The following is a 21,446-nucleotide window of genomic DNA, read 5'->3' as shown; positions in this document are numbered from 1 at the left end:
GGGCTGGACACCGCCCCCCTAGACAGATGCCCTGGCCAGCTTCCAAGCTTGTGGCCAGCAGGGGTCGGGTCAGGGTCAGGGTCAGGGAAGAGAAGGATCAGGCCAGCCGTGCAGACCTGGGGCCTGGCTTCTGCTGTATCCCCTCCTGGGAGGGCCACTCCCATCCTCTCTGTCCCGTGCTCTGCTCAGTCACACGTTTTAACAGCCCAGACCTGGGTACTAAGCACCCACTGAGCAGGGGCCTGTGCTGGGCACGGGGGACACCGGAGCAATGCCGGAGTCCAGACCCCTGTCCAGCAAGAGCACAGTGCAGTGAGGGACATGGTTGCCATGCAGACCAGCACACAAAAGCAAGGGTGCCAAGGGCCCTAGCCCAGCCTGCAGGGGAGGGGCATGGTCAGGGAGGGCTTCCTGGAGGGGGCAACACAGCACTGGGGCAGAGGGTTGTGTAACAGGAGGTGGGGGACCTGGATGGGGCAGGGGAAGAGAGAGTGGCAGGCAGCAGCAACCACACATGCAAAGGCCCAGCAGTCAGGCAGCCCAACAAGTTCAGGGACCTGAGAGGTCCGTGTGCATGGAGCCCAGGGGCATAAACGATAAGGCTGGGGAGGAAGCAGCCCCTGTGGGCTCCAGCATGGGTGGCTTGATCCCCAGGACAATGAGGAGCCATGGAAGGTTCTGGGGGGAGCATGATTCCATCACTCTGGTGCAGCCTCCCTGGCCCCAGGCTTCTCGTTGGTACAGGGCTGAGCCCAGGGGCTACTATTATCTCCTTCCCCAAATGGGGGAACCAAGGCCCAGATAGGTACAGCGACCCCTGCCCACCCAGGCCCTGCCCCCGGGACGGCGCTGGCTCCTGGCTGGCCAGGCAAGGCACACAGGTCTTGTGGGTGGGTGGGTGGAGAGTAGAAGGGTGGGGATTCTTGTCCTTTCTGTGCGGGCAGCCAGAGGCTGGGGGGTGAGCCAGCCAAGGCTCAAATTTTATGAGCCGGTAACAGGCGCTGAGTCAGGGCAGAGCTGTCCAGGCCTCGTGCCACCTCTGTGGGCCTCTGCACTGAGGCTGGTTCCCAAAGAAATCTTGGGGAGACCCCCAAACATGGCAGGGGGTGACGGGCCAGGGCTGGCCTCCAGGACTCCTTCTGTTGGGGGGGGGTTGCCCTCCGCAGGACTTTGGGGGATAGACGGAAGCCCCCTGTGGGGTTCCTGAGGCTGAGGCGGACCCCTCCCTTGGCCCCCGTGAACCCTCAGAGGAGGCACAGCACAGGTGCCATTTGACCCTTGTCATGGCCACAATGCTGTGTGGGTCAGAGGTCAGACAGCAGCCAAGCCAGGGGTCAGGACCCTTCAGGCACATTTGCCCAGAGCCATCAGTGTGGCGAGGCCTCCCCAGTCAACAGAGAGGCCTCAGGACCCTGCCCCTCCGGAATTGGGCAACATGCAGTCCTTCCCCGAGGGACAGGGGGTTGTGGGAAGCACAGTCCGAGACCTCCCCACGCCTGGTGGCCAGTGGGGCCACCATGGGCAGGACGTGGAGGTACCCACCCATGAACCCCTGCAGGATCTGCCCCCATGCCCCACCCTGGCTTTGGCCCTGGGGCCTGAAGTGCCCACCCATGGACTCCCTACAGGATCTGCCCCCATGCCTCTGCCCTGGCCTTGGCTTTGGCCCTGGGGTCTGACTGCAGAACCTGGATGGGGCTGCATTCTGTGAGCTCTGGGGGCTGGACTCCTGCTCTCCCTCGTGGTCATCGTGAAATCCTCACCACACACCTTACACACCTGGGGGTCAGGGTCAGGGTGGAATCACGAGATGATAATCCTGAGTGCTTATGCCATAAACAAACTGCAGAGCTGCTGAAGAGGGCAGGGGGCAGGGACCTGGAGCTGGTCACTACCCACCTGCCTACTCTGTCACCGGCCTGGTGCCTCCAGCTCCAGCCTTGTCCAGCCTATCGAGTAGCCCTTGTCTTGTCCACTTGAGAATATAAACAGCAGCCACGGTTTCCTGTGCCCACCCTGGGGCGGCCCAAGCTGGGGGGCCTGTATGTGGGGAGGGCAAAGTGGAGGGGTGTGTGGAGCCTCCAGCCCCGGGGGATTCGGAACAGATGTTGGTCAGCTGGGGCTGGGAGGGGCTCAATGCCCACGTGTCCTCCCCTCTGGAGGAGCCTTGGTGTTGCCAGGGAACAGCACCTGGCTGCTGCTCCAGCCTCTACAGGCACGCACACTGGTGCATGCACACACATGCACACATGGACACACACACATGCACACGTGAACACGCGTGCATGTACACACTTGCGTGCATAGTGCACACAGATGCATACATATAGATGCATGTGCATACAGAGGGACACAGATGGACACCCATGCACACACATGTGCACACCCATGCACGCACATATCCCTCTCCAGCCTCCTGGTCCCTGTCAAGTCCTTTCCAGCAGCATCTCTGCAACCCCTTCCAGGCCGCTGTGACAGTGGGTGGAAGAAACATCTCCAAACAGGAAGAGCTCGCTCAGGGTGGCATTAAGTCTTCCCCACGTCAAACATCCCCGCTGGGCCTGGTCCGGGAGGAGGGGGCCCCTCGCCAGCCCCACCAGCCCTCCCAGGGTTCTTGCCCAGCTCTGCCTGGCTCATTATGCCCTGTGCCCAACAACCGAGGTGAAGTCCGAGTGCAGGGGCTGGAGCCTGGGCTCCCCTGAGTCTCAGCCTGCGGAACGGGCCTCCAGGGCCTCAGGGAGGAACCGCTGAGCCCAGGACTTCGGAGCCCACCAAGCTGGCCACACCTTTTAGAGGTGAGGACCCTGAGGCCCAAAGTGGGCCCTGCCATCACAGCTCATCCACAGCCTCACCTCTGCCTGGGGGGCCCCCAGACCAGAGCTAGGCCAAGTGCCCTCCTCTTGTGGCCTTGACCCCCCTGGGCTGTGACCGTGGTGGCGTCCCCTGGCACAGCATCTCCACTGGGATGGTGGCTGAGTCTAAATGGGACTCCTGCTTGCCCAGCCCCCTTCCAGCCTGGACCAGCCCCTCAGTCCTCCCATGACCTGGAGAGGGGTTCCACGTGCAAAGGGGGCTGTGGCATAGAGAGGCAAGGCTCTCCTGTCCTGAGGATCACACAGGGGGCCCCCGGAGAGTCAGAACAGCCCCTGGGAGCTCTGGGGCTGGGGCATGGGGGCTTGCCCCCCCGCCCCGGGACCTTCTACCTTGGCCAGAGGAGGAAGCAGATGGGCGCAGTGGCTGCTGACGTGGTGTGGTCGCCACAGAGAGGGGTCTTCCCCGGCTCCCTGCCTCCGTGGCCTCCCAGGACACCAGGCCTAGGCTCAGGAGGGGATTTGATGGGGTGAGATGTGGCGAGGCTGGACAGGTCCACTGCTGGTCTCTCCCACTGAGTCCAGGGCACTGGATGGAAAGCAGAAGTGCCAGCTTCAACCCACCATGTTACCCCCTGCTGGGTAGTGACCTGCTGTCTGAAAACGCTGGTCTAGTGGGTCGGCTGCTCAGCAAGCAGCGTCGGCTGCTGCCAGCAGTAACCCCGCATTTATGGAGCACTTGCTGTGTGCCAGCTAAGCCCATTAGCTGTGTTCTTTGTAAGCTCAGTTCCCTAGACAGCCCATCCGTGTCACCATCCTCACACGATAGAGGAAGAGAGGAAGGTCCAGAGAGGCGAGGTGGCCTGCCTGGGATCATGCAGCTAGGAAGTGGTGGAGCTAGGGTTTCAAGCTGGGTGGCTGCTGGGCCAGGAGCCCAGGTTCTTGGCCTGTCACCCTGCTGCAGAGCACTGGAGCCCTCCACTGAGCCCAGCCTAGTTCTCCCAGGAAGCCTCAGGAGCCCATCCCCCACGCACCGCCCAGAGGACCCCACACCTTGGAAGCTCCAGCGGCCTGCCAGACGGCACTAGGGACAAGCTCCTTCCTCTGGCAGCTGACCGCCCTTGTCCTGGGGAGCAGGTCAGCCACCACGTGCTAGCCGGATTGGACCAGGCTGCAGCTTGAGGGGCAGACCCAGGCCAGCCCACTGGGGTCAGGAATCGGCCAACCCCCTGCACGCTTCAGGCCCTGCTTTCTATTTCAGCCTTTCCCGTCTGCAGACGGCCTGGGGGACCTGCACGGTTGCGTTTGTCTATATCCGTCTGCTCAGCTGGCCTCAGAGGGCTAGCTCTGGGCACCCAGGCTCTCCTGAACCTCCCGCGCAGGGAGCAGAAGGCTGGGGGGAGGGGGCATCCCTGTAGGGACGCAGCAGGAGCAGCTGGTCCACCATCCCTCAGTTGGAGGGAGTGGGCTCCCCGTCGCTGTGAGGGGTCAAACAGGGCCTGGGCTGGCTCCTTCTAGAGCTGTTGTGGGGCTGCTAGGCACAGGGTGGGCAGGAGGACGATGGCCATGGAGGTGTGGGACACACTGAACCCCGGTTCTAAGCCTTGGGTTCTGAGATTCTGTGATTCTTGAGATGTCGTGGCTTTTCAGGTCCCGGGTTCAAAGGACCCAGGACAGGCACTCCCCAGACAACACCACTCATTCATCACCCCAGACAGAGACCGTAGCCTCGAGGGAGGCCTTTTACCACTGTCTCGGGGAGGCCAGGCTCCTTCCACCTCCACATCCTCACCACCACCGGTCTTTCCACCTGGGCGCCCTCACCTCCCTCTACTGACTCCATCTGCCTCCAGTTCAAGGCCACCTCTTCCTTGAAGGCGTCTGTTGTGGACTGATTTGTGTCCCCGCCCACCCCGCAATAGGTGTTGTCAGTTCTGACCCCTAGACTTGCAGATGTAATTTCATTAGGGAATGGGTTTTCTGTACTATGTTAATGAGGTTACAGAGTGTAGGGTGTGTTTTAAGCCAATCACCTTCAAGATATAAAAGGAGCAGATTAGGCACAGACAAGGAAGCAGAGATGGGGAAGGCAGATGCCAGGCCACAGGAGATCTCCAGGGAACCAAGGGACAGAAGCTGAAAGAAACGAGGGACTCTTCCCCACAGTCGACAGAGAGAGAAAGCCTTCCCCTAGAGCCAGTGCCCTGAATTCTAGCCTCCTAAACAGTGAGAAAATAAAATTGTTTGTTAAAGCCTCCCACGTTGGTATTTCTGTAATGGCAGCACTAGATAACTGAGACACCTTCCCTGGCTAGATCTTGCCTAGATTTTCCCGGACCAAGCCTGTCTTGAATTGAATGTTTAGTTCTCCCTCTCTGGTGCTCAGCATATGAGTATACAGCAGGAGCTTGATAAATGCAAATACTCATTGCAAGATGGGCAGGAAGGGCAGGGTAGACAGTGGTGGGGAAGAGACCGTATCAGCCTCGTGTGGGCCTGTCGCACCAAAACCCCTTTCCTGCCTTCGCGAACATCTGTATAGACTTTGAGGGTGATATATAACCGCTGTTACGAACAGGAAGTTCTCCTGGTGTCTAACCTTATTCCTTCTTGCTGCTGATTCATCTCATTCTTGCTGGGTCTTGAGGATCGAATGAGTTGGACCTGCTTGCTCCGTCCTGTCCTCTGAGGGGTGCCTCTTGGCTGGTGAAGGGGACAAGGTGGGATGGGATACATTGCCAATATTATCCTCCTTGTTATAAGCAGGAAACACTGGTGGTTCAGTGGTTAGAGTCATAGCTGCTAACCAAAAGGTCAGCAGTTCGCACCCACCAGGTGCTCCTTGGAAATCCTATGGGGCGCTTCTACTCTGTCCCATAGGGTCACTATGAGTCAGAATCGACTTGATGGCAAGAAAACTAAGGCTCAGAGGGCAGGGGCCTCAGGCCCCACAGCTACTGGGAGACGGAGGTAGGATTTGTATCAGGACCAAGCGCCAGTTAGCCCTCATGGCTGTGACATCGTATTTCTCTGTGCTGACCCCTCCCGCAGCCAAGGAGGCAGGTGAGCGGCAAGAGCCTGGCTTGGTGTCCTGGACGTGCCCCAGCCTGTCTCCTTGGTCTGTCCATCTGGGTAGTGGGAGCAGAGCCACAGCGAGGGGGCAGGAGGGTATGTGGCTCACTGTTCATGGAGGACCCTCTGCCGGCCACACTGAAGGAATGCTCGCGGGCCAGCCGGCTGGCGGGAAAGGGAAGCGGATACTGTTTCCGTTGGCTGGCTGGCTGCTTTCCTGAAAGCCGCTGCCAAGTGTCCCAGGGTTGGCGAGCAGGGAGGCACTGGGAACAGAGCGGGCAGCCTGGGCAGCTGGGCAGGTGGGTAGGGCCCCAAACCAGGGGCTGCAGGCATATCCCACGTGCACCCACGGCCCCTCAGCCAGGATTCTGAAATCCAGACTTTTCCCAGATGGAAAAACACCTGTGTCAGCCTGACATACAGTTTTTCAGCTGCTTAAACGGATGCAAGTGGCCCGGGGGTAGAGTCTCTATGTATCCCCCTCGGGGTGACTATTGGTGTGTTTCATTGCAGAATTGTCAGTGTGTTTGCAGGCAGGCCCTATGTAATAAACACACGTAACTCTTGTTATCTTCCTAAAATCCAAAGAACCCCCAATTCTGGAACATATGTGGCCCCCAAAGTTTCCCAGCAGCAACAAAGGACCTGGCTGTTGCTGCTCAGAGTGGTGGCCAGTGGTTGCTGGGGGTCGTCCCAGAGGCCTGGGATGTCTGCAGCCCTCACAGTCTGTGGTTGTCACACACGCCATCAAGTCTGCCACTAAGGAAGTGCCTTCCCCATGGGCCTGAACCATCCCCCCTGGAGGTCTCTGGGAAGCGCCAGCCTCCTGCCTCCAGAGCCCAGCTCCAAAAGTCTCCCCTTCTCCTGCCTGGTGTTGCACCTCTCAGTCCTGGGTACAGCCCCTCCCCCACTCGGCTCCTCCATGGCACCTGGCACAGAGCCAGATTCTCAGGAGCTTTGGTAGGAGGAAGAGAGCACTGGACTTGGAGTCCAAGGCCTAGGCCCCAGTTCTACTTCTGCAGCTGAGCCACTGTGGCAACCAGAGCAAGGGCTTCATGACCTGAGCCTGCATTTCTCACCTGGAGCAGGGAATAATGAGCCCCCCTATCCTGTCAAACTCACAGGGCAATGTGGGGTCAAGTGGGAAGCCTATGTCAGGGCTCAGTGTGGGACCAGGGTCAGGGCTCAGAGCATGGCCAGGATCAGAGCTCAGGACGTGACCAGGCTCAGAGCTCAGCCTGGGTCCAGGCTCAGAGCTCAGTGTGCAACCAGGGTCAGGGCTTAGCCTGGCTCCGAAGTCAGGGCTAAGTATGGGACCAGGATTAGGGCTTAGCCCGGCTCCAAGATCAGGGCTTAGTGTGGGACCAGGATCGGGGCTCAGTGTCTGACCTGTATCAAGGCTCAGTGTGACCAGGATCAGACCTCATTCTCTGGCTGGAGTCAGTGGTTACAACGCCCAGGCTGGGTAAACGCCGCCCACCCTCTGGCCCTGGCACATCTTAAGAAAGGCTCTCACACATCAGGTGAGATGGTCCTAGATGAGGCATTTCTCACTGCCTTCTGTGTCCTGGCCTGTCCTGCCCCTGGGGAGCTTTCTCTTTCCAATGAGAAATGGGAGGTGCTGGAGGTCCTGTCCTAGGCTTCCCAGACCCCCTTCCCCCCCCACATGGAGCTGGTGGAGCCTGGGATCCTCCAGGCCTGCCTGTCTGGGGGGCCCGCTGTACTTCCTGCTTACAAGGCATGTCAGAGGGACAGAGACCAGGCCCGGAGGTGTTTAGATGGGTGGGAGGGGTGGGAGAGAGATGAGGCACAGGGAAGGAGCTGGAGAGCCAGCGTGGGGGTGGAGGCAGCAGGACGGTGGCCTACAGTCACAGTTCCCTGCCTGGGGGCCACTGACTCCCTGGGTGATGGCTGGCTGGTCTGAGTCCCGGGCCTCAGCATCTGTGGAGAGAGGCAAGGTCAGGCTGAGAGTCGGCCTGCAGGCCTTGCTCTCCCTCTGGGAGTTGGACTCTGGGCTTGGTGCCTCCGCCTACCCTTCCTAACCTGCCCCAGACCCTGCACTTCAGACCCTTCTCTGGAGGCTGGGCGTGTGAGAACCTTAGTCAGGCAGGGAAATCAGTCAACGGATCCACAAACACGAACGGACCCAAACACTTCATCATCATCATCACCATCGTGGTTATCACCATTGCCATCATCATCATCATCACCATCGTGGTTATCACCATTGCCACCATCATCATCATCACCATCGTGGTTATCACCATTGCCACCATCATCATCATCACCATCGTGGTTATCACCATTGCCACCATCATCATCATCACCATCATGGTTATCACCATTGCCATCATCATCATCATCACCACCACCGTCAGCCCCAATGTAGTCATCATCATCACTGCCACCATCATCGCCACCATCATCATCACCATCATCATCATCTTCGCCACTGTCATCACCATCATCGCCATCATCATCATCATCATGGTGGTGACTGTGGCGATATCTGGCATGGTGGATCCCAGGCAGCTGCTGGGCCTATCCTGGCTCTCACATGACCCCACCAACGGTGCAGTGGAATGACTCCTTCAAGGGTGGCTGAGACAAACGAGGGGGTGTGACAGTCACCACAGGAGGGGCTGGATGGGAACTGGCCAGCTGACTCAGGTGCAGCCTATGACCACTAGGTTAGCCTCTGTTACCCAGGACAGCAGGAAACAAGGAAGGCGGAGTTGGGAGACCTGCAGTGTCAGGACCCTGGGGTCAGAGAACTGACCCCCTCACCCCACACCAGCTAGTCTAATCCACAGTTCCCCAAAACTTTAAGCAGCAGAAGGTTTCGTCCATAGAAGCACATGTGAACCCCACCATGTGGAACAGAAAAAGGGGGCTGCTGGTGGCGGAGGGGCCCAGGGCCCTTTTCAGCCTTCTTTGCCCCAACTGTAGCCTCGGGCCTGGGCAGAGCCCTCAGGCTCCATGGACCCCAGTCAGACCCTGGAAAGCCCTTGCCAACAGCTCTAGGGGCCTAGACAGCAGGTGGGGACTGAGGTTCCGGGGAGGAGCAGGTGGGGCTGCTTTCAGGGGAGGGAGGAGAGCGCTCGCTGGGGAGGTGAGGAGGGGGAGGCAGAGCAGATGCTGGCTCCCTGTCCTGTCCATGGGTGTCTGGGGAGGGATGAGGGGACAGAGAGGGGAGAAAAGGCAGGCAGGGCAGGGAGGTGGGCATGGCTGCAGGTGGGAGGCCTCTCAGGCCACAGGAAGGACCCCTGGGTCCTGGCCACCAGCCTAGTCTCGTCTCCACTGGGCATGTGTGTGTGCGAGTGTGTGCACGTGTGTGTGGGCACACATATGTGCAATCAGGCAGTGCTAACACATTCTCCTGGGAGGAAGCTCTGGGAGCTCCCAGAGTCCTCCTGGGCAGGTTCTGCACCTGGTTCCTGGGTGGCTCTATGAATCTCTGGGTGAAATTGTCTTGGTTCGTGCCACGAGAGCCTGTTGGCAGAGCTGTCAAGGATCCGAGGCCCCATCCAGGTTAGGACAGGTCATGGGGTGCAGGTCAGAGTGGACCCTGTGTGATCAGCCAGCCAGCGACCAGTCACCAGTCCTCGTCACTGGTTGAGTTCAGTCCCAGGGAGACCTCGTGAGTTTCCATTCATGCATTCATTCATTCAAGAATAACTGGCTTTTCTCTGTCCAAGGCCAGGTACATAATGGCTTTCCTTCTCTGTGAATCAGTCCTGTTTAAGCCACTCCAATCCCACAGCCCTAGCCACTGCCTGCTCCTCGTCTCCGGCGAGCAGGTTGTTTAAGGCCCGCCTGACAGTCTTCTCCTGCCGCCTCAGTATGTTTACATGGGGCCGGCAGTGGAAGCTTCAGGTGCGGAGGGAGGCTCACAGTTATTCTGGCAGGGGCCCCAGGGCTGTCACGGCACACTGTCCACCTGATGTCTCAGGCAACACTGTCTCCAGTCCCGTCACTGTCCCCATTACACACATGAGTAATTGGAAGTTCAGAGGGGCAAAGTGACAGCCAATGTCACCTCACACCCTTGGACAGAGCTCTAGGTCCCTGCACGCAGGAGAGGGAGCCCAAGAAGTCTTCCTGGAGAAGGTGACATATGTGAAGACAAAGGAGGAGAAACTGGGGAGATGGAGGGAAGGGCATTACCAGAATGGAGAATACAAAAAAAAAAAAAAAAAGCCCACTGCTGTTGAGTGAATTCCGACTCATAGCAGAACTGCCCGATAGAGTTCCCAAGGAGCGCCTGGCGGATTCAAACGGCTGACCTCTTGGTTAGCAGCCGTAGCACTTAACCACTATGCCACCAGGGTTTCTGAATGGGGAATAGCCCAGACTAAGGCTTGAAAGGAAACCCTGGTGGCATAGTGGTTAAGAGCTACAGCTGCCAACCAAAAGGCTGATGGTTCAAATCCACCAGCTGCTCCTTGGACACCCTATGGGGCAGTTCTACTCTGTCCTATAGGGTCGCTGGCTGTAAGTCAGGAGGGTCAGGGGGTTTTGAACCCAGCTGCTTGGTGTGACACCTCCGGGCATCGTGGCCTTGTGCACGTGACCTAACTTCTCTGCACCTCAGTTTCTGTATCTTTAGAATGAGGGTAACGATCGTGTTAACCCCTCAGGGTCATTGCAAGGCCGACTGGAGCCTGGACTGCTGTGCTCAGGAGTTTGCGCTCTGCCCTCCAGGCAATGGAGAGCTATGGCAGGTGTTTGAGCAGTGCCCTCGGGGGATAGATTCCTGAGGCTCTGGCCAGACTTCCCGTCTGCTTAGCTCTGAGCCCCTGGAGCCCTTTCTGCATGGTGGGGTCAGGGATTTACACTGCTCTGCCCTGACCCTTCATCTGCAGAGGGACACTTGGGTTGTTTCCACCTTTTGGCTATTGTGAGTATGCTGCAACGAACACATCTGTACAAGTGTCTGTTGGAACAGTGTTTTCAGTTCTGGGCGTCACCCTATTTAATTCCTTTACCTCACTGATGACTCTCTGTAGTTGCTTGTTCCTGCTGGGCCTCAGTTTCCCTGAGTCGGGGATCGTTGGAGGTGTGAAGGGTTTTGTGTGTGAGGAGACAGGACGCTGGTGGCCGTGGCATGGGCCCCATTGCACTCACTGAGTCTCCATCTCACTGGTTGCTTGATCCCATCTTCTCCCCATGCGACCGTGAATGCGACGGGGCCCGGGATCACCTTGTCCTGGCCCAGACCTGTCACGCAGTAGGTGCTTGTGGGGTGTTCACTGAGTAAGTTCAGAGGCGCAGCTGTACCTCGGGCTTCTCTGTGGGCCTTTTTTTACAAAAAAAAAACTTCTGCTAAAGAGTGTAAAAGAGTGAACTCGGCCAGCGCTGCCCTGACGCTCCAGGGCTGGCCGTTGTCACCCATCAGGCGACCCCTCCCCTGGGCCAGAGCAAGGTGGGCGTCTACTCCATAAAGCTGTGTTTGGGCACGAGCAGGGTGGGGCTGGACCTCCCGTGCCTCATAAATCGTCTCTGAGGAAAATTTCCCAAAAGGGGTTTCAGATGTGTCGGCAGCACCCGCACAGCAGTTCTTCTGCCCTCAAGGGCAGGAATCTCCTCCCACTTTGACCACCTAGGCGCCCCAGAGGTGCTTGGTTTCTGGGGGACTGGTTACCTCCATGAACGGGGTGCTCACTGCCTCGCCAAGAGTCCACTTTTGGCTGTTCTTCTCTACATCCTACTAGAAACATGGCAGCTCCCTCAGCACCGGGGCATCGCCTTCTGAATGCACTCCTTTCCTTGCTCTCCCCCACTGCCCTGGCTGGCCTTGCCCTTCTCGTAGTGAGACCTCCAAGCACTAATTCAACAGCCAGACAGGTGGCTGCTGAGGACATGGGCGTCTGAGAGTCCTGGCTTGCCTCCTGCCTCCTATTTCTGGTTGTTTGACTTCGGGCAATCTCCTCCCCTTCCGAGGCTTGGCTTTCCCCTCTGTTAAATGGGGTTAATGAGATCCAGCATGGGCCGATGGACTCAGTGTACGTCAGCTGTAGCCCCACGACCACAGCAACGACTCCAGCCTCCACCGGGCAGTCACTTGGCACTCTGGGCTGGTTCCCACCCGGGCACTCCTTGCCAGCTCATCCCCACTTCCAGAGGCCGAAGTCCGCCCTGACGGCTCCCTGCAAGTTCCCAACACCATGTGCCTCTGTGCCTTTGCAGGTGCTGTTCCCCTGTCTGGGTGTCCTTCCCGCCCTTGGTGGCTACAGCAAGATCATCCTGCAAGACCCAACACTGATGTCACCCAAATGGTGTGTGCCCCTTCCTCTCCTCCCAGCCTCGCATTCTGCCCTGCTCTGGGGACGGTCATGGCCTGCAGAGCCTGCAGATGGGGCTGGGGGCTGGAGGTGTGTCCCAGCCAAGGAGCTGCCATTTCTCCAGCCCAGGGAGCTGCAAACTGATTCCACATGGACTCTCCTGGTAATGGGGGTGCACAGGGAGGGGTCTGCAACTTGCATCCCCTGGTCCAGATGTGGGAGAAGTTTGCGCAGGTTTGCTGGTGAACGCGTGGACACTCCCATGACAGGGCGCTCACTACATGGTTAGGCAGCTTCCTGGGAATGAGGGGTTAGCCTCCCCAAAAGGGCTGTCTGGGTCAGTGGGGTGGGGGTGGGGGCAGGCCAACATGCGGGTTTAATCAGTGACCTCCCTCCTGACTCTGGAGCCTAGCTGAGCAGAGCTGGCACAGGAAGCCCGTTCCGCTGTTCAGTGCTGCCCCCTGGTGTCTGCTGCCAGCAGTGCCAAAGTCTTGCTCCTGGGTCCACATTTCTTCTGTTCGCTGCTGGCGTCACAGGAGCAGGGACAGCAAGTGGGTCACAGACTCAGGCGCCTTGGCCAGTGGGGAACACAGCCATATGCACGGACGCGGTGGCTGAGGTGATCCGGGCTCAGGGAGGCCTCCCTCACCCCTGGGTCCATGTGGGGCCCCCGTTCTTGGGTGGAGGTGGGCTGTCCGGGTTGGGGTCCTCAGTGACATTAGCTTTCCTCGGCCAGGACGCGCTCTCCAGGGGAGTGCCAGTATTGGGGTCCCATAGCCTCAGGCTCCCTAAGTGGGGGACTCGTGAAGTGTCCCTGCCTGAGAGTCCCTGCTGCCAGCACCATGTGCACACACAGACACAGACACGGACACACAGACACACAGACACAGACACAGACACACACACACACACACTCCCCAGCATGGCACAGCCTCCCCCAATCCCAGATGCCAGCCAGCCAACCAGCCGGCCCTGCCTGACCCGTGCACCATTCCACTGCCCAAGCCGCCATCCTGCTCGGTGCCCCAGACAGCCCAGAGCCTCCACCTCCTGGGCCTGGTGCCCTGTCCCTCTGCTGCGGGGGGGGGGAGCACAGGGAGGGGACAGCCCCCTTTCCAGACCCGATTCTCTTATTCTTCACACCCCCTACTTCTCCCTTCCCTCCCTCTCTCTCCCTTTGCTGTCTCTTCTCCTCCTTTCCCCCTCCTCCTACCAGGGACGTAGGGAGGGTCACAAGCCCCCAGGGGCAATCTCTTAATTGTGGCCCCTCCCCAATTTCTAGATGAAGAGACGTTGATAGCCACCCCGAGTCAGCAGAAATGCCTTCCCCCCTCTTGTCAGGGGCCTTTGGTATTGTGGCACCTCGGCACGTCATTCCGCACCTCGTCTGATGCCCCCTCGGACTCGTGCCTGGGGGCCAGTGCCCCCCTTTGCCCCCCTTGCTATGTCTCTGTCTACCCTGCTTGAGGAAGGACATTGGGGGAAACTGCTCAGTGGCACCCCTCCTCCAAGAGGGCTCCCAGGGCACCTGATGAGCCTACCATACCTTAGATACCCTCTGCCTCCCCCTTCCTGGCTCAGAGATCTCTATTTAATCTGAAGAGAACAGTCAGGTTTGCCCTAATCCCATATTCTTCAAACTGTCCCTGGATTGAGGGCTGTGGACTTCTGCACCAGGAATCGGGGTTGTTTTGTGGGTCGGTCATGGAGCTGGCTCAGAGCTGTGTGCTTCCTGGGTCAGAAAGAGTCCCCGGAAATGAGGGGAACAGGGATGAAATGCCCCTATCAACACCCCCTGCCCAGAGATATGCACAGTGGGGGGCTTCAGGGGCACAGAGGGGGAGAGAAAAGAGCCCAAGGTGCCCCTCCCAGCCTCAGGGCCCCAGCAAGGCCAAGGGGTGCAGGGAGGGGGTGCTCCTAAACCTGATGGTAGAGGTGGGCAAGGTGGGAGGCAAGCTCTCATTCCTGCGCTGTTGACAACTGGGGAGCCCCCACCTGGTTACTGACCACCAAGGCTGCAGGTGGGCCTCCCTGTATATTTGGGTCTTCTGGGAGGGGACGAGCTTGCTGAGACACAGCTGGGGGTCTTCCTGCCAGAATCCATGTTTTTCCAGCACCCTGGCCTCCAGCCTGTGCCACTCCCAATTTGCCAGTTGTCCCTGGCTGCATCCTGCTTCCCCCATGCCTCTGAATACTGCCCCACCCCCCACATATTCCTCTTAGCTTCTACTGGACTAGCCCCAACCCCAGACTCCCATCAAACTCCCGCTCACCCTGCGTCCAGTGCAAATGCTTCTTCCTCCAGGAAGCCTCCTGGGCCCTCCAAGCAGATACTGCCTTCCCCCTCCACGCAGACGGTGTACCCCTGTCTTGTATATGCAAACTCCTGTGAGGAAGCAATGACCCTTTCAATGCCTGCCTTGGCCCTGGCCCCCGGACAGTGCCTGGGGAGGGCTCTGGGCCTGGATTGCTGGGCAGAGGACCAGGAGCATGTTGGAAGGGCCCTCCCTTCAGTGTTGGGGCTGGAAGGACAGTCTTGGGTGGAGGCGGGGGATTTGGATTTGTGTTGCTGGGAGCCTCCCGCAGGCCCAGGGTCTCTGTGGGTGGAAGTGGCCACGAGGTCAGACCTGAGACCCAACCGAGTGCCAGGCCTCTTGGAGTAGAGGGGCCAAGCCAGGCCTTGTGCCCAGGCCCTGCTCCTGAGGCAAGCCGGGAACACAGCTTTGCCCTTCCCTCTGCAATGCCCACAACAGACCTGCCCTGCTGGGCCCTGGGGCACAGAGGCGGGCCCGAGCTGGACTTTGCCCGCGATGGGCCCATGGAGGGTGGCTCCATGAAGCACTGCAGGTGTGTGGCTTGGGCGTCCTGTTCTGAGCAGGTGGCTGTGGGGACTGGGTGCTGCCCACCTCAGTTCTGTCAGCATCTCGTATCCCAGCACGAAGGGAGCAGGGCCAGACACATAACGTGCAGGCCCAGTCCAGAACAGAAATGCAGCCCTGGTTCAATAATTGTTGAGCCTCGCACAATGGCACAGCAGTGTGAGACCCAGTGAGGCCCTTCTGAGGGCCAGTCCTTCCCATCTCCAGGCCCTGGTGGCTGCCCAGGTCTCCACCCCTGCCCACAGGCACCACGAGGGGGCGCCCCTGCGGCATGCCTGACTCGCTCCATCCAGCTGGGCCCAACCTTCCCTGAGGTTTCCGGAATGCAGACGTGGGTGTCCAAGTTCCCACTGTCAGGGAGTCCTCAGGCCTCAGCCCCTCGAAGTGTCCTGGTGGAGGTTACAGCTTGTGCAAAGGCCAGAAGGTGGACTCGGGCCTGGTGCATTGGGGGCTCCAGGTAAGAAGCTTGAGGTAGCAAAGTATAGGGGTGGTGCCAGATGGGGCCCAGAGGCTAGCAGGGCTGGGTCCCAGGCACACCTGGCCATGGCCGTGAGACTCCAGCTCTTACCTGGGACCTGAGCACCCTGACCACGTAGTCTATGCTGACCCCTCCTGTTGCCCCCCTTCCCCCCAATCCTGGTCACACTCTGAACCCTGATCCTGGTCACAGAGTCCTGACCCTGACCCCATGCTGAGCCGAGCCTGACCCTGATTTCACACAGAGCCCTGACCCTGATTTCACACTGAGCCCTGACCCTGGTCCCACACAGCCCTGACCCTGGTACCGCGCTGAGCCCTGACCCTGGTCCCGCACTGAGCCCTGATCCTGGTCCCACACTGAGCTCTGAGCAACTGGGTTAGCAAGGTCTCTGGTACAGGCAGAAGTGTCTGGTTGCTCCCAGGATGGTCCTCTGAAGGGTGGGAGGCTGGGGTATATTCATAGACTCCTTTCCTCCACTTGTGAAGCCTGTCCTGGGGATGGTAACTCCTCTGCCCTTTGGGGTTCTTATGCAGAAAGCAGAGAGAGGTGGGAGAATGTGGGGAGAAGGGGGGAGGCACTGTCCACACAAGCAGGGTCTGAGCTCACTTGAATGGGCCACTGCAGCTGCAGCCGAAATTGGAGGTCTGAGGGACGTTAAGCAGCCACCAGGGGCGTCCAGCCCCATGGTTACTGTCTGCATTCTATACGCAAACTCTTGTACCCAGATTTTTTTTTTCTTCTCTGAATGTACTAGTTTCCTAGCTAAGAACCACACACAAGGAGGATTAAAACAACAGAAATTTATCCTCTCGCAGTTCTGAGGCCAGAAGTCCACAGTCGGGGTGCCAGCTGGATTGGCTCCTCCTGGAGGTTCTGAGGGAGGATCTGTTCCAGGCCTCACTCCCAGCTTCTGGTGGCTGTCGGTGATCCTTGGCGTTACTTGGCTTGTAGCCACATCGCTCCAATCTCTGCTCTGTCTTCACATGGCCTTCTCTCTCTGTCTCTCATTGTCTCTCTTCTTATAAAGACCCCAGTCACTGGATTATGGCCTCCCTGATCTAATATGGGAGCCCTGGTGGCATAGTGCTTAATAACTTGGCTGCTAACCAAAAGGTCGGCAGTTGGAATCCACCAGCCACTCCTTGGAAACCCTACGGGGCAGTTCTACTCTGTCCTCTAGGGTCACTATGAGCTGGAATCAACTCGACGGCAACTGGTTTTTTTTTTTTTTTTATTAACTTTTATTGAGCTTCAAGTGAACATTTACAAATCAAGTCAGACTGTCACATACAAGTTTATATACACCTTACTCCGTACTCCCACTTGCTCTCCCCCTAATGAGTCAGCCCTTTCAGTCTCTCCTTTCGTGACAATTTTGCCAGCTTCCAACTCTCTCTATCCTCCCATCCCCACTCCAGACAGGAGATGCCAACACAGTCTCAAGTGTCCACCTGATACAAATAGCTCACTCTTCATCAGCATCTCTCTCCTACCCACTGTCCAATCCCTTTCATGTCTGATAAGTTGTCTTCGGGAATGGTTCCTGTCCTGGGCCAACAGAAGGTTTGGGGACCACGACCGCCGGGATTCCTCTAGTATGAGGCAACTGGTTTTTTAAAATCTAGTATGACCTCATCTCAACCTGATTACATCTGCAAAGACCCTATTTTCAAATAAGGTCACATTCCCAGATTCTGGGTGGACATGGATTTCAGGGGACACTAGTCAACCCAGTGGGGGCCTGGTGACGCAGTGGTTAGGAGCTCGGCTGCAAACAAAAAGGTCGGCCGTTTGAATTCACCAGCTGCTCCTTGAAAACCCTGTGGGGCAGTTCTACCCTATTCTATAGGGTCGCTATGAGCTGGAATTGGCAGTAGGTTTGGGTTTTTTTTGGTAGTCAACCCAGTACATTGACTTTACATTAACCGATAAGCTATTCTTTTCTTTTGCCTGTTCTTGACCTTCAGGACTGGAGGAGAATTCTGGAAGGAGAGTCCTAAGGAGGGTTTCCTGAGTGTTGGCTCTGTGCCAGCAGGACTAACCAGGCCCTTGACAGGCACCATCTGACCGGGCCCTTGACAGGCACTGTCTCCTTCTATGTTCTCAACAGCCCTAGGAGGTAGGCACCTGACTCTGACTCCATTTACATGTGAAGGAGCTGAGGCAACGAGGAGTTAAAGCAGGTGGCCCACTGACAGGGGTCCACCCCTGTGCTGGGGGCTGGCCCCTCCTCTGGGGGCCCTGCCGGGTCTGGGGTCAGGGTCTGGGGCCAGCCTTCTCAGCTGGCCACCACATTCTGGGAATCCACTTAGCACTGACCTTGTCTTTGTCCTCCTTGGCACTAATCTGCTAATCCTGCGGTCCAGCTCTAATCCTTTACCTGGGCCTCCTCCAGCGCCCCCAGCTTGGGCCTCCTCTCCGCCACGCTTTCAGTGCTGGGGGGGAGGTCCGCTGACTGGGGGGTAGTTGGGGAAGGGACCCTTTCTGTGGAATCTTCCTCAGTCCCAGGGAGGATTCTGGAGTCTGGAATCAGCAGACAAGGGCTGGATTCCACTCCACCTCTTCGTCGATCAGCTATCACCCCATTCCCCCTCCCATTTCTCCTCTGTAGCGCGAGGAGATCACGGCCAAGCCGGCCCTCCCCAAGGTGAAATCACCGTTCTTCTCCACCCTCCTTGCCCCACCTGTTCCATTCGCAGAGCTGCGGGCTCAGGCTCACCAGACCTGGGTTCGAATCCTGCCCTGCAGAATGGGGCTAGCTGTCCTTTCTCAGCTGGGGGCGGGGTGGGCTCCCAAGGGCAGTGGGGGGACGCCCCAGCATGTGGTCAGCACACAGTCAGTGTCTGAGGAGTGGATTGATCCAGAAGCAGCTATTGACTCCTCCTTCGCTCCCCACACCTGCGGGACACCTGGAACACAGAGCTGGAAGATAGCCCAGCCTTGTGCAGCCCATGGGGAAGGACAGAACACTGCCCCACGGCACAGGGCATTGGGATACAGGTCGCCCTGAGATTTTGTGGGACAGCATGATATGTATGTCTGGGTTGGGGGGGGGATGCTTAGGTGCTGCAGCCGAGTTTAAGCTAAACATTAAAAAAAATAATTAGAGTGGACCCAAAGTCCCACAATAAAGTGGGCTGCCTTAGAGGTGCTGAGCTCACCAACAGTGGGGGCATTTAAGTGGAGGATTTTTCTTTCCTAGGACTCCACATGTGCCTGGACTAACAGCACAGGCTTCCTATCCACCTCTGCTTGGACATGCACAGACAGGCCTGGCTGGCTTTGTGGCTCAGTGTGGGAGCCCTGGAGCCAGCTCTACTCCCGACTTGCTGTGTGGCCTTTGGAAGTTGCCTAGCGCCTCTGTGCCTCCTCTGACACAGCCCAGCTCTGCAAAGCCCTGCCCGCTGCCGCCAGCTGCCTTGTTGGGAGGAAGCATGGAGCTCCTGGGCACCACCCACCTGCAGCCACCCATCTGTGTGCCAGAAGCTGGTCCTGGCACTATGGGCACAGCTGGGATAAGCCAGGTGAGGTCCCTGTCAGTCAAAGGTCAGTGGTGTGTGTAACTGCCCAGCAGATGGGCTGAGAGGGGGGCTGCCAGCAGCGGCTGAGCTCTCAGGGGAGGCCGTGATTGACAGCAATGTGATGGAGGGATGGCACTGGGGGGACAGTCTGGGCAAGAGTTTCCAGGCAAAGGAAACAGCCCATGCAAAGGCCCTCAGGTGGGAACGATCCCAAGAATTTGGAGGAATGTGAAGGTGAGCGAGGCTGCGGCAGCAAGCTGGGGAGGGGGTGGTGGTGGAGGGAGGGGTGTGGAGCACCCGCCAGGCCAGGCAGCCTTGGGGACCAGCGAGGGCTCTGGCCTCACCTGGCGAGGTGGCCCTGCAGGACTTTATGCAGAAGAGGGTGCATTCCACTCTTGCCTTCGAGGGGTCAGTGCAGCAGCTGAGGGTGGATGGGTGGAGGGGCATGCTCCCTAGGGGAGTGGAGACAGGGCCTGGGCAGGCTGCCAGCCTGAGGGGAGGGGCAGGCCATTTGGTTGGGCAGGATGAGACTCCCCAGGGACCCAACAGGCCCACCTCTCTGCCCCTGTCCTGGGCCCCTGCACGTGCCACCAGCCTTTCTTCTCTAACCCGAGCCATGAGCCTCCCCGGGAAGGCTGGTCCAGAAGGTACCCCCCGGCACAGCAGGCAGCTGGTGGCTGAAACCCCTCCTCCTGGGCACCCCGTGTCACAGAGGAGTGGAGGCTGCTGAGGCTCGGAGGTGGACCCCGCTACACCGGCCTCCCTGCCCACCAGGATCTGTGTCTCAGTTACAGGGACAGCTGTCATTTCGGAATCCCATTGGGTGCGGGTCTGGTGGGTCCGCTCTGGACACACGGGTGCTCAGGCAGCCCCGCCCTGTATACCCGCTCAACGGAGGGGACTGGGGCTTGAACCAATCGGCCAGGAGAGTGCTACCCGGGCCCATCCCCGCGACAAGCCCTCCCGGAGGGGCGGGGGCCCAGCTCCCCTGGGGGAGATGGGGAAACTGAGGACCCCAGAAGTCTCGTGGGCGCCTGGCCTCCGGACTCCGCCCTCAACCCTTTCGCGCGCCCGCCTTCCTCATCCTCACTCGGGGTTCCCGCCGGCCCCGGGCCCCACGCCTCGACCGGCCTGCCAGGGCCACGGCCACGGCCACGGCCACGGTCAGACCCTGCGTCAGCCCCCAGCAGCCGGTCCCCGTCTGCTCCCACCGGACGCGCGCACGACCGCAAAGGTGGAGAGCGTTCCCATTGGGCCGCGCCCCCCACGTGACCTGGCGGTGCGGTGCGCCCAGAGCCGGGGCCGCGCCTTTGCGCGCTCGCGCGGCTCAGTCGTGGGCGCACGGGGCCGTGTGCGCGCGTCCCGAGCCCTCGCCCGCTGCGCCGGCGCCGCCGCCCGGACCAGGTCAGTGTCCCCGCGCCGCTCGGGGCGGGGCCGGCGCTTTGTGCGGCGCGCGGGGCCGTCGGCGCGCGGGCCGGCTCTGGGCACGGCCTCGGGGCCGCGCAGGCGGGAGGGCCGCCGCCTCCGTCAGTCCTTCGGTCCGCCGGTCCCTCCCTCCTGGCCGGCTCACCCTGGCGCTGGAGGCCCTGCGCCCGGAGCACGGCTGTCGGCTGTCACGTGCAGGGCTGAGCCGGGAAGGCGGCCCAGGGGCGCCCTGGCCCGCGGGGAGACCCCGCTCTGTACCCTGAGTTTATCTTCTCTAACGCCCGTGTGAGTCGGAATCGACTCGACGGCAGTGGGTTTTTTTTGGTTTCAACGCCCGTCCAGGGTCTGGCTAGTTCTGCCCCCGGCTCAGTTCCATCTCTGCACTTTGTGGGGAGACCTGGCACCAGCACGCCTGCCAGTCAGAACCCGCAAGGCTTCCCTGCCGGGCAGGAAGTGAATGTCTGAGGCAGCCCAGTTCCAGGTCCCACGGACCGAGGTTCCAGACCTGGCTCAGACCTGCACACGTGCTGGGCATTCAGGCAAAGCCTTGCCTCTTCATGCAGTACCCTGGCTGCAGAACCAGGTCCAAGGCTTTGTCCCAGGGGCCCCAGGGATTAGACAGGTGACTCCCAACACACAACTGGCAGGGTTGGGGTTAGGGTGGCATCCCCCTGGCCTGTCCTCTCCTGAGCCCAACATGTGACCCTGCAGGCCCGCAGCCTGGCTGTTGAGTGAGCCTGCTTGGCAGCTCTGTGATGTGGGGTCTAAGGGCTGGTACAGGGTCCAGCCATTGTGGTGTGCTGGGTGTCCTGAGCCCTGGCACACAGATGCACACCACCCCTCCTTCCCTGGCCTGTGGACTCTGGGTCAGCTCTGCACATGATGGCAGTGCTGGGTGTTGGTGTGGTGTGCAGACTCCGGGTACGCCCTGCTTCTAGGCTGGAGACGGCCGCCAAGACAGCCCTCAGTGAGCT

General features: G+C 59.3%; 1 protein-coding gene across 1 annotated transcript in view; it reads left to right on the top strand.

Annotated features, from left to right (window-relative positions):
- The first annotated feature begins 20,368 nt into the window (after positions 1–20,368).
- The window catches only part of PTP4A3 (protein tyrosine phosphatase 4A3), a 35,229-nt gene continuing 34,151 nt past the window's right edge, over positions 20,369–21,446 (top strand). Inside the window, exon 1 of the mRNA XM_049854079.1 lies at positions 20,369–20,451. The gene's annotated coding sequence lies outside the window, so the exon portion shown is untranslated. The remainder of the gene's footprint in view (positions 20,452–21,446) is intronic.

Source organism: Elephas maximus, chromosome 15 (assembly GCF_024166365.1).
Source record: "Elephas maximus indicus isolate mEleMax1 chromosome 15, mEleMax1 primary haplotype, whole genome shotgun sequence".
Taxonomy (NCBI): domain Eukaryota; kingdom Metazoa; phylum Chordata; class Mammalia; order Proboscidea; family Elephantidae; genus Elephas; species Elephas maximus.
Note: the sequence above shows the minus strand (reverse complement) of the source record. Positions and strands in the feature narration are given on the sequence as shown.